Genomic DNA, 18806 nt, shown 5'->3' with positions numbered 1-18806 from the left:
GGGCCGTCCAAAAATGACGTCACGCGATTTTGGTCGATTTTTTACCCCCCCCCCCCTCGTCACATGGCGTCAAAACCATATTTCCATTTTGAAAATAAAACATGCTTCAAATCGCTTTAAACTATTGTCTTTGTAGTGCGTATTTAATGTAGCGCTGCACTCTGATGTTGTAGGAAAAAGCATGTATTAAAAAGTCTATTCAATTAAGTAGAACGTATTGTCTATATTAATTCAAAGTTGCGCATTTTGATGTGACGTCACATTTCTCACCCCCCCCTCCCCCCCGCTCGTCACACATCGTCACAAATGTCTGACCCCCCCCCCCCCCCTAGGTGCGTGACGTCATTTATGGACGGCCCCTAACGCGGCTTTAAAATCGTGTTGAATTTTAGCGGCCTTTAGTGGGTGGAGGTGTGTCACGTTCAGCTCATGAGGCGCATCGATGCGTACACACGCCATACGATTGTTGCAGATACGATCCGTGCGTTGTGAGTCGATATCGATTCATAATTCACGGTTCGAAACGAGCGGCCGCCCTGGTTAACACTTGTGCGCGTGTTAACATCCTGCACCCACCGTCTGCTTGCATTAGATGTTAAAGCTCCAGCATGCAATGCGTGTACGTTGAACTTCTTTCACGGTCACGTTATTTTTTTTTGTAAATTTGAAAAAGAAAAATGTGAGAACGAAAAATACACTCTGTTGGGATTGGCATAGCAATCGCCCCCCCCCGACCCCCACCTCCATACTGATAACAAAAATTGCAAGACCCTCCTGAAAGTCACGGGGACTTTTAGTAATTACTATAATAATAATAGTGGCAACACAGAATGAAATCCGCTGGGTTCAGCACCACGGACAGCGCGAGGTGAGAGAACTCGTTGGGGGATATTTCGCCATACCTAGCCGTCCTATGAATTACAACGGCCCTGCGTTTTACATTATACAGCGCGCATAAGCGGCGAAACGAAATGCAAGAGTATTATTATTATCTGCTCTCTACGGGGCCAATGACGCCAACTGGATCGGCACGCGCCTGTGCGGGGCATTATTAAAGGACAACGTTTGAATTAATTATAGAAAATTGCCCACAAAAAATTGCACATCACGTCAGGATTTAAATCCAAAAAGCTATTTCCGAACTCTGCCCGGTGCCGGGGAAATAGTTCGCAAGTGACGCTGCTGAGTCTCTGCAATCGGGAGGCCTACGGTTCGATCCGTCGAAATAAACTGGGTACGTCTTCACTATGGGAACCTCATTTGCCAGTAAAAATATGATAATTGTTTTTTTACCCTTCTATCTGGCAACAAAACTGACACCTTTTTACAAGGAGTCATGTTTGCATAGACCGCAATACCTGCAGTCATAATGCAAACAAAAAACACAACTCTGATAATGTGCACTGTCCTTGAAGTTGATTGGTCCACACCCGAGACAGCTTTCCTTAGAGCCTAGTCTCACATGGGTTGGACCAGATGACGCCAAAAGGCGCACAACTCAAAGACAATGCACCATCAGAGTATGAGAGCTCGGGGCAAGCATCTACACTATGGGAACCTCATTTGCCAGTAAAAATATGATAATTGGTTTTTTACCCTTCTATCTGGCAACAAACTTCAGTTTTGTTGCCAGATAGAAGGGTAAAAAACTTTGGGAACCTCATTTGCCAGTAAAAATATGATAATTGGTTTTTTACCCTTCTATCTGGCAACAAACTTCAGTTTTGTTGCCAGATAGAAGGGTAAAAAACCAATTATCATATTTTTTACTGGCAAATGAGGTTCTAATGGTGTAAATGCTTACCCCGAGCTCTCATACTCTGATGGTGCATTGTCTTTGAGTTGTGCGCCTTTTGGCGTCATCTGGTCCAACCCATGTGAGACTAGGCTCTAAGGAAAGCTGTCTCGGGTGTGGACCAATCAACTTCAAGGACAGTGCACATTATCAGAGTTATGTCTTTTGTTTGTATTATGACTGCAGGTATTGCGGTCTATGCAAACATGACTCCTTGTAAAAAGGTGTCAGTTTTGTTGCCAGATAGAAGGGTAAAAAACCAATTATCATGGGTACGTCTTCTTCTTGGTTCTTTCGGTAAAGTCACGTAGAAGGGAAATAATAAAATAATAAAAATAAAACATAATAAAATACATTTCTCACGACGTTTCGGCCACAACGCAAGCAGCCGTCTTCAGGTGGAGAACAGGTCTGTCGAGAAGGCAGAGTCTCGACAGACCTGTTCTCCACCTGAAGACGGCTGCTTGCGTTGTGACCGAAACGTCGTGAAACGTCGTGAGAATTATTTTGCTATGTTTTATTTTTATTATTTTATTATTTTACGTGAATTTACTGAAAGAACCAAGAAGATGAATCCCTGCAGTCACGAAAGCTTTAAATCTAAATTTATGGGTCCTTCTTTATTATTTAAATTATAAAACTACGATTTGTTTATTTTTATTTTACTAGCCAAGGCCCACTTAGCTGTACAGATTTTTTAAAAGAAGCGACCTGGCCATAAATGATAGCTCAACGAAGTGGCTTATCGTCACGTGGACATTCATAGCGGCCAAACACTCTAAACGCGTGACGTTGATTCTAAATGTGAAGGGAAAAACCGGAGGACCCAGAGAAAAATCCACGCGACCACGGGGAGAGAGAGACAAAGAGAGACGCAAGCTTCACATATGCAGCAGGCGTCAGGGTCACGATCGAACCCACGACCCCCTGTATACCAGGCGAGGAAGTTAACATCTCCTAGCCACCGTGATGATGATGAGAGAGAGAGACACGCAAACTCCAAATATACAGCGAGCGTCAGGCTCGTGATCGAACCCACGACCTCCTGTATACCAGGCGAGGAAGATAACATCTCTTCAGTGCCTGAGTTCTAACCGCCCCCCCCAACGCCCAGGCCCCCCAAACTCCCCCCCCCCTTCGCCGCCTCTGTCCACCCAGCAGTACAAACGGGCACACCACGCATCTTCTTGGTTCTTTCGGTAAAGTCACGTAGAATGGAAATAATAAAATAATATATATAAAACATAATAAAATAATTCTCACGACGTTTCGGCCACAACGCAAGCAGCCGTCCTCAGGTGAAGACCAGGTCTGTCGGGGAGACATCGTCTGAATGAAACAACACCACGCTTGGAGCGTATATTTAAGCCGGGTTGGAAGGTGGGAAGGTGCGCCTTGACAAAAGAATTTGCACACCACGCATGTCACACCCGATCGCCTGGTGATGGGGTAAGATGTTGGTACTCCCACCTCTTGCAAGACGTCTGGCCATCGTGGAAGAAAAGACTAAAGACACCCTCTCGACTGTAGAGTAGATCGCCAGAGCTCCCTCTAGTGGAGGCCGAATCGCCAGCAGTGGCGTGCGCGAGCTATTGCAGGGCTGCGCCTCTGTATTTCACGGTACGCGTCGCGTGACATTCCACGTCGCGCACAGCCAGTATTGAGGCCCTCCCTATGCCGTGTCTCAGTTACGGGGGCTGTTTGACCATACTTCACCGCGCCGGTCCGTGTGGGTTTGGTGAAGCACAGCAGTGGATTGAGGGGTTGTTGAGGGACCGGTTCAGATGCCACGCACCACCGATGATATTAACCGTGGCCGGTAATCGAACTCACACCACAGACCCTCTACGCCACACCTCCCCATAATTGATGTGCTGTGCGTGATGCGAATGTCAGATATTGTGCCCGTGTATCTTTGCACCAGGGTTAATATATATTTATATAGCTACCTTCATTTTATTGTTTTTATATTCCGGGCCAGACGGTGGCAATAACGCGGCAACGCAATTACCAAGCCCGGAGGAGCCTTGCACGCGCCTGGAGGAGGGTGGCTGCACCTGCAATTGCCACGGAGGAAGGAAGGCAGGAAGAGAATCGCGCTCTGCTCCCATTGCAAACATTTTAACCCGCAGCAGTAATCGCCGGGAAGAGCGATTCAACAATCGCGTCAATTGTAACGAGACGGCGCCGCGCAGAATTCGCTCGCTCGCTCTCTCTCTCGTGGTCCCCACCTGAAGAAGGACGCTTGTGTTGCGCCCGAAACGTCGTGATTTTATTTAGTTGTTTTCATTTATTTAAATTTACCGAAGAAACCAAAGAGTATGAATCCTTGCAGTCACGAAAACTTCAAATCTAGAACAGAGAGGAGCGGCTGGGGGAGGCATTGAAGGCAGCAGCAGCAGTCGCCAGCCACGCGGTGATGCCAACAATTGCCCAAACTCTGCGATCCTCTGTGTATCAAGGTGTCGTGGGCGAATTAACGAGTGTCCACAACCTGGGGGGTGGGGGGAGAGGAGGTAGCGGGTGGAACAGGTGGAGTCCACGTGCGACTGTTGCGTCTTCTGGCGAGACAGGGTAACTCATGCCAAGCGAGGTTCACGCCACCTTTGTGTGATCCGTCAACCCTCGCTGCTGCCCACACAAGCGCTGGCTTTACAGGTCACGCGCATAGCCGAACACCGCCCGGTTATGTATCATCCGCCTTTTATGCGTGGGATCGAGTGTTGCCCCCTCGCACGTGTCGGTTTTTCTCCGGGCGCTCCGTGCTCCTCCCACGTGTATAATGCGCCCTCGTGAATTGGCTGGAAACATCTTCGTACGCAGAGGAGCGCAGAGCGTCGGCAAATTGTTTGGTAGCGCCGGCTAACCCCCACGACGCGGCTGCTGCCTTCCAGCTGTGTCCGCGGAAAGCGGGATGATGGTGAGAGATGCACATTTGCACGAACGACCACGCGTTACGTACAAAGAAGCATCATTACTCACACTCTTACATTCCGTAACAGAGGATATAGAGTTACACGTTAAAACTCGGGACTCAGAGCTCGCCCTGTACCCGGCAAACTTGGGCAAACGGTTGGAACAGTTGTGCCAACGACGGCACCAACATTGAACCAACGTTGGCCCAACGTTGGTCTAACGTTGCACCAACGTTGGTCTAACGTTGCACCAACGTTGGCCAAACGTTGCACCAACGTTGGTCTAACGTTGCACCAACGTTGGTCTAACGTTGCACCAACGTTGCACCAACGTTCCTCCAGCGTTGCACTAAAGCTGGCCCAACGTTGCATATTTACCGAACAGCTGTGAATGCCACCACACGCGCGTAGTCACGTGCTCCCCAATGAGTGATATAGCCGCGCGTAATTAAGCGAGTGGGTACCACAGAAACGAAGATGGTCTGGGCTGATGAGACCCTGTGGTCTTCCTCCTATACCCCCCCCCCACTGCCACTCCTCATCCATCCTCCTAAACTATTTAAAAATAAACTTTTTTATTTTTTATTTCACCAGCTATATAGCTGTTTTTCAGCAGTCAATCTTGCCACAAATTATAGCTCAACGAAGTGGCTTGTCGTCGTGTGGAAATGTAAAGTAGCCAAATACTCTGAAGGCGTGATGTTGATTTTAAATGTGGAGGGGAAAAGCGGAGAAAAATCTAAGCCACCACCGCGGGAAGAGAGAGAAAGAGAGATACACGCAAACTCCACATATACAGCAGCAGGCGTCAGGGTCACGATCGCACCCACGACCTCCTGTACACCAGGCGAGGTAGTTAACATCTCATAGCCACCGTGATGATGATGAGAGAGATACGCAAACTCCAGATATACAGCAGGAGTCATGGTCGTGATCGAACCCACGACTTCCTGTATACCAGGCGAAGTAGTTAACATATCCTAGCCACCGTGATGATGATGAGAGAGAGACACGCAAACTCCAAATATACAGCAGGAGTCATGGTCGTGATCAAACCCACGACCTCCTGTATACCAGGCGATGTAGTTAACATCTCCTAGCCACCGCGATGATGATGAGGGAGAGACGCGCAAACTCCAAATATACAGCAGGAGTCATGGTCGTTATCGAACCCACGACCTCCTGTATACCAGGTGAGGTAGTTAACATCTCATAGCCACCGTGGCACTCACGCCGCCTCCCAATGTCGCAGCGAATGCGGCGATGCACGGTGTGTGTCGGGGGATGTAACGCCGCATCGATCCATGGACGACTATCGATTCTGTAAGCTCACGATAAAAAATATATATATATTTGCTGAGACGGACGAGATCAGCTTGGAGTGCATTTGTGAAAGTGAAGTTAATAACGACGGAACGACTACGGCGCGTTAGCCAATAACACCGCGGCATTTTAAAAAAAGATAGGTTTATAATAGACGACGTTTCGAGCGATGGCCCTTCTTCGTGGTACGTAGAGAGAGAGGCCAGAGGGGAAGAGAGGGGTCACGAGAGTTGATGTTGTGTCGAGCCGTTTTATTTATTTATTAACCATTACATTACACTGGTCAACAAAAACACGTTTTTTTCTCGCCTGGACTTTTGCAGCTCTTTTAGACTAATTTCAGGGTGCTGATTCAAAATATGATCTCAGATTTGCTCTATCACATCTCATTTTTATGCTCTCGGCATACCCCATTTTCATTGATTTTACCCGAAATTAACTCTGTCACTTATGATTGCAAGTTGATGCGAGTCAGTGACTGCTTTAGTGTTAAAATACGGTGCTGTATTTTTAGGATAGTGTGTTTATAATATCATTTTATGTAAATATCCACATTTATTTAATCTTTTTCTTCCGCAGTTTTTATTGAAATTGCAATATTTGATATCTCAAAAAACTTGATGCGATAGACAAAAACTGCTGCCAGATTTGGAATCAGCACCCAAAAATTACCTTAAGACCTTTGGAATACCTTATGCCAGAAAAAGTGTGTTGACCAGTGTTATTCATCACTGCGCAATGCAGCAGCAGCAGTAGCAGCAGCAGCAGTAGCAGCAGCAGTAGCAGCAGCAGCAGTAGCAGCAGCAGCAGCAGCAGTAGCAGCAGCAGCAGTAGCAGCAGCAGTAGCAGCAGCAGCAGTAGCAGCAGAAGCAGCAGCAGCAGAAGCAGCAGCAGCAGCAGAAGCAGCAGCAGCAGAAGCAGCAGCAGCTTCAGCGTGTGTGTAATGATGGCAATCAGGGTGCGTTTGTAACTCTGGGATACCGTTTTAAATCAAACGAATTAATGTCTGGCGATGCTGCGGCTACTGCTGCGTTGACGGTGGTGCACAATCAACAACAACAACTCAAACAGCATGTTTCTTTAATCAGAATCTGTATTTAGACTGGAGGAATCTGGTGAGCTATGAAGCGCTTTTATGTAAAAAGAAATCGCAGAAACTCGACACGCTCTTCAATAGCAACACCGCGTGGCCTTCAATGGGAAAATAAATACAATGGGCGACGTTTCGGGCGATGGACCTCCGTCATGAGGATCGGGCGTGGTCAGAGTAATCTCCTCGTGGGAACTCGTGATGGATATTTGTTTTTGTTTCACCAGCGAATATAAACAAGCGGATAGCACGCGTTCCGCTCCCGCATCCCGGCTATTTTCATCTTCATTGACATGCCCCTTGTCCGTAGATATGCTCTTTATTTGTCTGACCTGTTGTGACCATCATTAGTCATCGTCATCACGATCCATTGGGCAGAGAGCCAGTGCCGGATTACCCTCGTAGCACAAGTAGCTACTAGTGTAGTAGCTACACTAGTAGCTACACGTGTAGTAGCTACATGTGTAGTAGCTGCACATGTAGTAGCTGCACATGTAGTAGCTGTAACATGTAGTAGTAGCACAAGTAGCTACTACACGTGTAGTAGCTGCACATGTAGTAGCTGTAACATGTAGTAGTAGCACAAGTAGCTACTACACGTGTAGTAGCTACACATGTAGTAGCTACACATGTAGTAACTGTAACATGTAGTAGTAGCACACGTAGCTACTACACGTGTAGTAGCTACACGTGTAGTAGCTACACATGTAGTAGCTGTAACATGTAGTAGTAGCACAAGTAGCTACTACACGTGTAGTAGCTACGCATGTAGTAGCTGCACATGTAGTAGCTACACGTGCAGCTGCTACATGTAGTAGCTACACATGTAGTAGCTACGGGTCCCACACCTTCAAGGGCCCCGCGCTTAATGCTTTCAAGCTATCAATTCCGGTTCAGTGATTCTGCACTTGCTCTATTACTATAGTACTATACCGCCTTCGACTTTTATGAACGACTGGGTGTTTAAGGTTCGCGATTTGTCGCATTATCTGGCTGTATAGCAAATGTAAAAATACAATTACTTCACTAAGCAAGTTAACATTTTACATGTTTTAATATTTAAGTGTTTATTTTTTATTTAGGGCCCCTTAATAGCAACGTACAATACACGCCCCGCACGAGCTTAGTCCGGCACTGCAGATAGCCCCATAGCTGTCACATTCTCTGCCTTGGTGCCAATACGGCTCCAGCAGCGGCCGCACATCTGTCTGGCGCCGATCTCTTCATGATGTCGTCATGGTCGAGCCGATCTCCGTGAGGTCTTCCTTTCTTCCAGGGTCCTTCCGTGTTTTCTTTGTTCCCAGACAACAACAACAACTTCCACCGTTGGACAATCCAAACAATCTTGCGCCGCGCGTCTGATCGTCCGTTCACAGTTGCCAGATTTTCGCACGAAATTTGGATCAGAATGTCTTAGAACCACCAGTCCCTTAGAACCACCCAGACCCTTAGAACCACCCAGACCCATAGAACCACCAGTCCCTTAGAACCACCCAGACTATTAGAACCAATCAGTCCCTTAGAACCACCCAGACCCTTAGAAGCACCAGTCCCTTGGAACCACCCAGTCCCTTAGAACCACAAGTCCTTTAGAACCACCCAGACCCTTAGAACCACCCAGTCCCTTAGAACCACCCAGACCCTTAGAACCACCCAGTCCCTTAGAAGCACAAGTCCCTTAGAACCACCCAGACCCTTAGAACCACCCAGACCCTTAGAACCACAAGTCCCTTAGAACCACAAGTCCCTTAAAACCACCCAGACCCTTAGAACCACCCAGACCCTTAGAACCACCCAGTCCCTTAGAACCACACAGACCCTTAGAACCACCCAGACCCTTAGAACCACCAGTCTCTTAGAACTACCCAGACCCTTAGAACCACCCAGTCCCTTAGAACCACCCAGACCCTTAGAACCACCCAGACCTTTAGAACCACCAGTCCCTTAGAACCACCCAGTCCATTAGATCCACCCAGACCCTTAGAACCACCGAGACCCTTAGAACCACCCAGACCTTTAGAACCACCAGTCCCTTAGAACCACCCAGTCCATTAGATCCACCCAGACCCTTAGAACCACCCAGACCCTTAGAACCACCCAGATCTTTAGAACCACCCAGTCCATTAGATCCATCCAGTCCCTTAGAACCACCCAGACCCTTAGAACAACCCAGTCCTTTAGAACCACCAGTCCCTTAGAACCACCCAGTTCATTAGATCCACCCAGACCCTTAGAACCACCCAGACCCTTAGAACCACCCAGACCTTTAGAACCACCAGTCCCTTAGAACCACCCAGTCCATTAGATCCACCCAGACCTTTAGAACCACCAGTCCCTTAGAACCACCCAGTCCATTAGATCCACCCAGGCCCTTAGAACCACAAGTCCCTTAGAACCACCCAGACCTTTAGAACCACCAGTCCCTTCGAACCACCCAGACCCTTAGAACCACCCAGACTATTAGAATCAATCAGTCCCTGAGAACCACCCAGACCCTTAGAACCACCCAGACCCTTAGAACCACCCAATCCCTTAGAACCACTCAGTCCCTTAGAACCACCCAGACCCTTAGAACCACCCAGACCCTTAGAACCACGAGTCCCTTAGAACCACCCAGACCCTTAGAACCACCCAGACCCTTAGAACCACCCAGACCTTTAGAACCACCAGTCCCTTAGAACCACCCAGACCCTTAGAACCACCCAGTCCCTTAGAACCACCCAGACCCTTAGAACCACCCAGTCCCTTAGAACCACCCATACTCTTAGAACCACCCAGTCCCTTAGAACCACCCATACTCTTAGAACCACCAGTCCCTTAGAACCACCCAGACCCTTAGAACCACCCAGACCCTTAGAACCACAAGTCCCTTAGAACCACAAGTCCCTTAGAACCACCCAGACTCTTAGAACCACCAGTCCCTTAGAACCACCCAGACCCTTAGAACCACCCAGTCCCTTAGAACCACCCAGACTCTTAGAACCACCCAGTCCCTTAGAACCACCCAGACTCTTAAAACCACCCAGTCCCTTAGAACCACCCAGACCCTTAGAATCACCCAGACCCTTAGAACCACCCAGACTCTTAGAACCACCAGTCCCTTAGAACCACCCAGACCCTTAGAACCACCAGTCCCTTAGAACCACCCAGACTCTTAGAACCACCCAGTCCCTTAGAACCACCCAGACCCTTAGAACCACCCAGACTCTTAGAACCACCAGTCCCTTAGAACCACCCAGACCCTTAGAACCACCAGTCCCTTAGAACCACCCAGACTCTTAGAACCACCCAGTCCCTTAGAACCAACCATACTCTTAGAACCACCAGACCCTTAGAACCACCCAGACCCTTAGAACCACCCAGTCCCTTAGAACCACCCAGACTCTTAGAACCACCCAGACCCTTAGAACCACCCAGACCCTTAGAACCACCCAGACCCTTAGAACCACCCAGATCCTTAGAACTACCCAGACCCTTAGAACCACCCAGACTCTTAGAACCACCCAGTCCCTTAGAACCACCCAGACCCTTAGAACCACCCAGTCCCTTAGAACCACTCAGACCCTTAGAACCACCCAGACCCTTAGAACCACCCAGTCCCTTAGAACCACCCAGACGATTAGAACCACCCAGACCCTTAGAACCACCCAGTCCATTAGAACCACCCAGTCCCTTAGAACCACCAGTCCCTTAGAACCACCCAGACCCGTAGAACCACCCAGACCCTTAGAACCACCCAGACCCTTAGAACCACCCAGTCTCTTAGAACCACCCAGTCCCTTAGAACCACCCAGTCCCTTAGAACCACCCAGACCCTTAGAACCACCCAGTCCCTTAGAACCACCCAATCCCTTAGAACCACCCAGTCCCTTAGAACCACCCAGACCCTTAGAACCACCCAGTCTCTTAGAACCACACAGACCTTTAGAACCACCCAGTCCCTTAGAACCACCCAGACCCTTGCCATCTCCATTCTGCAATCTCTGTTGTCATGGAAACCGACTCTCTTATGAAAATCACGCGAGTTTACGTGTGAATTTAACCTTGCAACTGCATCGCTTTAATTATTCATATGACGTGTGTTTGTTTGTTTGTTTTAATGTGTAATTGTGGAAATCATACCGGGAGGATCCTCCTGGTTACACCAGCCCACAGGGGATTATTGTGTCCGTCATGCAGGGAGGGGCTGGGTGGAGAGGGAAGGGCTGGTGGGGAGGGGAGGGTGGGGAGGGGCTGGGTGCGGAGGGTGGGGCAAGGTGGGGGGTGGGAAGGCTGGGGCTGGGTGGGGGGGCTGGTCACCCCGTGGTGCCCTTATAAAACTCAACGTTTAACCTACTCACGCCGGCTTGTGCCCGCCCTCACAGTCGGGCATATTTGCGGAATACACCACGCCGCCGTTGACCCTGCAGGCCATTGACCGAGCAACCCAACGTTCCTACCAGCTCCCTCCGCAGGAGGAATGTGTTGTGATACTGTCTGCCGGTCGAAACCAATCCTTGTCTGTAAACATCTGACAGTGAGATAGCATACATTCAAGCGAGGCTGACTCAACATTCAAATAGCGTCTGCGTATTTATTGCCTTAATGTTATTCTCTACGAGGACTCTAATGATGCAAAACTATTGGCAATAGACGCCGTTTGAAGGATTGTGTTTATTTATCTATTCCGAGATTCGTGACTCAGAGCTTGACAACTTTGAGTTGTGCTCAGAGCCTCCAAACCTGGCGTCGTTTTGATCCGAAATCGTCACCACCTCTCCGGGCGTCGGGATTAACGTCACATTCTCGACACACGGGGACAGCGAGAAGGCAGTCGGCAAAGGCGCAGCTCTGAAACTACCCTATCACGCCGCTGGTGGTAGAAGGGGCCTCCACTGGAGGCCGCTCTAGAAGGCCCAGGTCACGTGGGTATTTGGTCTACTCTTCCTCCCACACGAGCCAGACGTGATTTCTATATCGTCAAGTGGTGCATGAGTAGCCACGCTTTAGCACTACGCCACAAAGACAAAGATAGCCTGCATAGCCTTCGCAGACTGTTGGGGCAAGTGCTGTTAGCGAGCACCTACGAAGGCCGACACGGCACACGAGGGGGTGGGTGGCCAGCACCACGTAACCGCGACACGACCGCCTCCCACTCGACCCCACCTCACTCGTACCCCCCCCCCCCACTACTTCCCCAACCCCCCACGATCTCAACCCCTATTCCGCCTCCACCCCCCACTATCCCAACCCCCCCTCCACCCCCCACTATCCTCCCCTCCACCCCCCACTACCCCCCTCCACCCCCGCTATCCCCCCCCTCCACCCCTCACTACCCCCACTCCACCCCCCACTAGCCCCCCCCTCCACCCCCCACTATCCCAACCCCCCCTCCACCCCCACTATCCCCCCCTCCAACCCCCCACTATCCCAACCCCCCCTCCACCCCCCCACTAGCCCCACTCTCCATCCCCCCCTTCTCCCACAGAGTGAATTAAACATCAAAGGCTCGTGGCGTTGGTGGTGGGTGGGGGGGAACAAACACGCGGAGCCGGCTGGTGATGTGGAGGGTGAAGGAGAAGGGGGGGGGCACATCGTGGAGGGGGGGAGGAGTCATTTATACTGGTAGGAACGAAGTGGACCAGACCACCAATAGATTATATCGTCCGTCCGTCCGTCCGTGTATCAACATCGCCCCCTACTGCAAACACTTGGCAGGACCCTGTCCGACAAGATGGCCGCCCGCTCCCCCTGCGATCTGTGAATTAAACAAGATGGCCGTCGCTTCCGGCGCCTCACGGCGAAACTTTGTGATCGACTGACTATGGGCGAACTCATTTATTCTGGTGGGTGAACAGTGGCGGGGAGGGGTGGAGGAGGAATTGATGATAAAAACAAACTTGCACCATCGCTACAGCTGCCGCGACGAGAGATGTGGGAGGAGAAGCGGCGACCGCTGCCTTGCAGGTGAGAGGTGCGTGTGTGTGTGTGCGCGTGTGTGCGCGTGCGTGCGTGTGTGTATGTGTGTGCGTGTATGTGTGCGTGTGTATGCGCGTGTGTGTGTGTGTGCGTGTGTGTTTGCGTGCGTGCGTGTGTGTGCGTGTGTATGCGCGTGTGTGTGCGTGTCTGTGTGTGCGTGTGTGCGTGCGTGTGTGTGTGTATATGTGTGACTGTGTGTGTGCGTGCGTGTGTGCGTGTCCGGCCCACTCGAGCGGCGTGATGAATGGGCGCTATTGGGCTTCGGATCGTTATTCACGGCGAACTGGAAGCGTAGCAACACAACTTCATTACGTGTGCGTGCGTGCATGTGTGTGTACGTGTGTGTGTGTGCGTGCGGTGTGTGTGCGTGTGTGTGTGTGTGCGTGTGTACGTGTATGTGCGTGTGTGCGCGTATGTGCGTGTGTGTGTGCGCGTGTGTGTGCGATCGATATACCTGTACTGGTATTAGTATTATTCCTACCAGCCCACCCCGCAGGGTTCTGTTATTACTGGTAGGAACGAAATGGACCAGACCACCAATTGATTATATCGTCCGTCCGTCCGTCCGACAAGATGGCCGCCCGTTCCCCCTGCGATCCGTGAACTAAATGAACTAAACAAGATGGCCGTCGCATCCGACGCAGCCAATGACATCGCCTGTTGCAATCCTTGCTCTGTGGGCGCGCGGGTCAGTGGGGAGGGGGGTGTGGACGTCATCGCTCACCCCCCATGCACAAATCATTTTCTTTTTAACTCCTCTATACCCGGTCGATATCCCTGTACCGGTATTAGTATTATTCCTACCAGCCCACCCCGTAGGGTCCTGTTTTATTTTTGGCTGCGGGGGGGAGGGGGCAATGAACGCCCTGCGAGGGTTTATTTAACTTTTCTCGTTGTGGGGGGCCTCTGGGTGAGCGATGGTAATCGCCAGGCGACTCACCGCTTGGCGTGTGGGTGAGGTCAGGGTGAGCAGGTGAGTGGGTGTATGGGTGGATGTACGGGTGAAGATGCGCATGAGTGGGGGAGACAAAGGCGGCCGGGTGCGGTGGTGGCCGCCCACCACATCGTATCGCCTTCGTAGGTGCTCGCTAGCAGCACTTGCCCCAACAGTCTGTTAAGGCTACACGGGGGATCTTTGTCTGTGTACATCAGCAGGTTTGTAGGTGGGTGGGTAAGGTGTGTGAATGTCTGAGTGTCTGGCAGGGGTGTGTACGTGAGTGTGTGTGTGAATGTGTGAGTGTCTGGGTGTGTGCGTGTGTGCGTGAGTGTGTGTGAATGTGTGTCTGGGTGTGTGTGTGTACGTGTGAGTGTGTGTGTGAATGACTGAGTGTCTGGGCGAGTGTGTGTACGTGTGAGTGTGTGTGAATGTCTGAGTGTCTGGGTGAGTGTGTGTACGTGTGAGTGTGTGTGAATGACTGAGTGTCTGGGCGAGTGTTGAGTTGTGGGTCTATACCCAGATACTCTGTCGTCTGGTCCACATTGTGTTCCAACACCACAATGCAGCTCACCACTGACTCACTCGCTCACCCACTCACTCATCCACTTGCTTATTCACTAACTCACCCACACACTCATCCACTCAATGCGGGTCACAACAACACACTCACTCATCCACTAACTCACACACTCATCCACTAACTCACACACTCATCCACTCACTAACTCACTCATCCACTAACTCACACACTCATCCACTCACTAACTCACTCACCCACTAGCTAACTCACTCATCCACTCACTCACCACACTGCAGGTCACAACAACACACTCACTCATCCACTCACTCACTCATCCACTCACTCACCACACTGCAGGTCACAACAACACACTCACTCATCCACTAACTCACTCATCCACTACCTCACTCATCCACTCACTCACCACACTACAGGTCACAACAACACACTCACTCATCCACTAACTCACTCATCCACTCACTCACTCATCCACTCACTCACCACACTACAGGTCACAACAACACACTCACTCATCCACTAACTCACTCATCCACTCACTCACTCATCCACTCACTCACCACACTGCAGGTCACAACAACACACTCACTCATCCACTAACTCACTCATCCACTCACTCACCACACTGCAGGTCACAACAACACACTCACTCATCCACTCACTCATCCACTCACTCACCACACTACAGGTCACAACAACACACTCACTCATCCACTAACTCACTCATCCACTCACTCACCACACTGCAGGTCACAACAACACACTCACTCATCCACTAACTCACTCATCCACTCACTCACCACACTACAGGTCACAACAACACACTCACTCATCCACTAACTCACTCATCCACTCACTCACCAATCTGCATGTCACAACAACACATTCACTCATCCACTAACTCACTCATCCACACGCTCACCCACTCACTCACCACACTGCATGTCACATCAACACACTCACTCATCCACTAACTCACCACACTGCAAGTCACAACAACACACTCACTCATACACTCACTCACCACACCGCAGGTCACAACAACACACTCACTCATCCACTAACTCACTCATCCACTCACTCACCACACTGCAGGTCACAACAACACACTCACTCATCCACTAACTCAATCACCCACTCACTCACCACAGCGCAGGTCACATCAACACACTAACTCGTCCACTCACTCACCACACTGCAGGTCACAACAACACACTCACTCATCCACTCACTCACTCACCACACAGCAGGTCATCATCTCACTTCTTTCTCTCTGCCCCTTCCCTCCCACTGCTCCACTGTAGAATCTCTTCCACCCACCACCACCATCACCACCATCGTCTCTTTTGCCCCCAAGCTCAAAAAAAATAACGACAACCTTAACTCACTGCGAGAAGCGCTTGACACTAGTCCAGGCTACTACAACTTTGACGGTCACTGTTTGTTACTGGCCGGTAACACGTGGCTCGGCGTGGAGCAGCTGCCTCACATTTCTGATATGCAGGGAGGAGGAGGAGAAAGGGGGCAGCAGATACCGCGTGGTAGACAGCCAAGGGGGCTGCAGAGCGATGCGCTCACAGAATCGCAATGAAGGTGTCACGGGTTTTTAGAAATCCGCGGAAGCCCTCATCGCAATGTAACGAATCTGCGCAGCGCGATGCGATGAGCAAAAGAACACCCCCCCCTCTCTTTCTCTCACCACACCCCTCATCGATTTAAAGTAATCCGCGGATGCTCTGATTTAAGGAAAAAATAAACCCGCGTTGCGAGCTGGAGTGGAATTGCAACAAAAAGGTTCCCCACAAAAAATCCGCGTCAGCCACGATCACAACGTTCGCGTAAACACGCGAGGCGCATCAGGCTTAAGAAATCCGCGGAAGCGCTGAGCGCTGCGCGCTCATGATATTGAAGTAAATGGTCCCAAGCTTTAGAAATCCACGGAAGCCCAACATCGCAATTATACTCATGAGAAGACGTACGGGTGCATGTGGATTAGATATCCGCAGAAGCCCGAATGAGAGAAAGAACTCGCAAACAACGCGCGCGACGCGATCGCGACGCTTTCGGAATTGTAATGAACGGATCCCCAGGCTTTAGAAATCTGCGACAGCCCGAACCGCAAGGTCAACACGTGCGGCGCGAAGCGCGCTCGCTAAATCTCAATGAAGTTTTAGAAATCCGTGGACGCTCGGATATCAACCTACTCGTAAACCCACGTACGAGCACGACGTGGCGCTCGTGTGATTACAATGACCAGCACCCAGATTCAGAAATCCGTGGAAGCGTCAATGGCAATACACGTAAGCAGGGTCCATGATGAATAAACACGCGCACGTCAACTCGCCTTCCACGGATTTCTACTGACTCGATGATGAGTACGCGTCATGATATGCACCCTCCAGCCCCCCGAACCTGAGTGCACCCCCCCCCCCCCACACTCCAACCCCCTCCTTTCTCCTGTAATTGTCTCTTGAGAGGCGAGGCAAGATAGGATCGACGGAGAGGTTGGACAGGCTGCCACGCACGCGCAACAACCAAAGCCTTACATGATGGGGGGCCTCAAGGCCACGGTCATCATCATCATCCTCAGCAGCAGCAGCAGCAGCTGCGGCTGCCACGTTCTATCCACCGCTGGTTGAAAGCATCGCCAAGCCACCGGTTGTAGCTTACACGACCTCCGGTGCTTTGCAAAAATCCACCCTTAGAATCTCCCCAGATGTGTAGAGACACAGCTGACTCTGGAGGTGCATCATCTCGATAAAGACAAAGACCCCCCCCCCCTCCCCGTATAGTCTTAACAGACTGTTGGGGCAAGTGCTGTTCGCGAGTTGCGATTTTGACACGGCACACCAGGTTCTAATGATTTGAGGCTGAGTCGACCTAGGGGAATCCCAGGGCCGATTCGATTAGTCGTCACTGGTGCCGGCCGTGAGCGCAAATCGAACTCGGGTGGCGGGGTTCGTAGCGCAGCGCGCTCACCCCTAATAACGACGGTTCCCAACACACAGACACCTTAACATACTCGATACTTAATTATTATTAACTTTTGCAACAACGCACGCGCAGTGGCGAGCCGTTACGACCACATAATCGATATAATTCATCGATGCCACGTCTTTGTCACTCACGCCGCTGGATGCTCGAGGTAGCGGCATCTCGAATGGGGGGGGGGGTGCCTTGGGCGGGCCGGTCCGCCCCCCTTCCAGCCCCCCACGATTGGAGAGGAGAGGGCGGTAGGAGCCACGCATCTCAATCCCAGACGTCCGCTCACCGCTCCTTTTGACCCCACGAGGTGCAGCGCTTTGCGCTATTTCCCAAGAGAGCACGTGATCACAGAGCACGTGGGGGTCACTGATCTGAGCTGATCCCCCTCCCCCCCCAACTTCTACCCCCTCCTTCCACCACCCCCCCCTCCACCACCCCCCCCCCCCCACTCTTCCCCACTTGCCTACCTGTCAATCAAACCCTTCACTTGTCTTGAATCTCGTCGCAATGAATTCGGGTGTCAGCCACCTTCGATTAAACCGGCGTATCGAGCGCAGCGAGTTGACGATGGCCTCAGGCCGGTCACCAATGATTTAGACAGAGGCCCATCGACTTACACATACACACATACACGTATAGAGAGACCCATAGACGTACAGAGACACATATACTTACACAGAGGCCCATTGACTTACACCGAGACCCATAGACTTACACAGAGACCCATAGAAGTATACTGCACGTGTTACTATTTCTATTAAACGTATTTAGCCAGGAAAGCCTCACTCAGTCTCAAGACTCTTTTTCAAGAGGGTCCTATCGAGTATGTCTGAGGAGGTGATGTTGCTGCTGCTGCTGCTGTGTGATCACAGTTGAGTCATTGGCAGGCAATGTTTCAGCTTTGGGTTGTTTTGGGCCGATACCACGGGGAAGGGGAGAGAGAGAACACACAAACTCTACACAGAGAGCAGAACCCGAGTCGGGACTCAAACCTAGGCCCTTCTTGCTGCGTGGCACTGCGCAAACTCTACAGAGCAGTGGTGCTCATCCACTAACTCACCACACTGCAGGTCACAATAACACACTCACTCATCCACTCACTCACTCATCCACTCACTCACTCATCCACTCACTCACTCATCCACTCACTCACTCATCCACTCACTCACTCATCCACTCACTCACTCATCCACTCACTCACTCGTTCAGTCACTCACCACACTGCAGGTCACACCAACACACTCACTCATCCACTCACTCACTCA

This window comes from Lampetra planeri, chromosome 47 (genome assembly GCF_965212315.1).
Source record: "Lampetra planeri chromosome 47, kcLamPlan1.2.h2, whole genome shotgun sequence".
Lineage (NCBI taxonomy): Eukaryota > Metazoa > Chordata > Hyperoartia > Petromyzontiformes > Petromyzontidae > Lampetra > Lampetra planeri.
The sequence above is the reverse complement of the archived record's forward strand: the minus strand, read 5'-3'. Positions refer to the sequence as shown.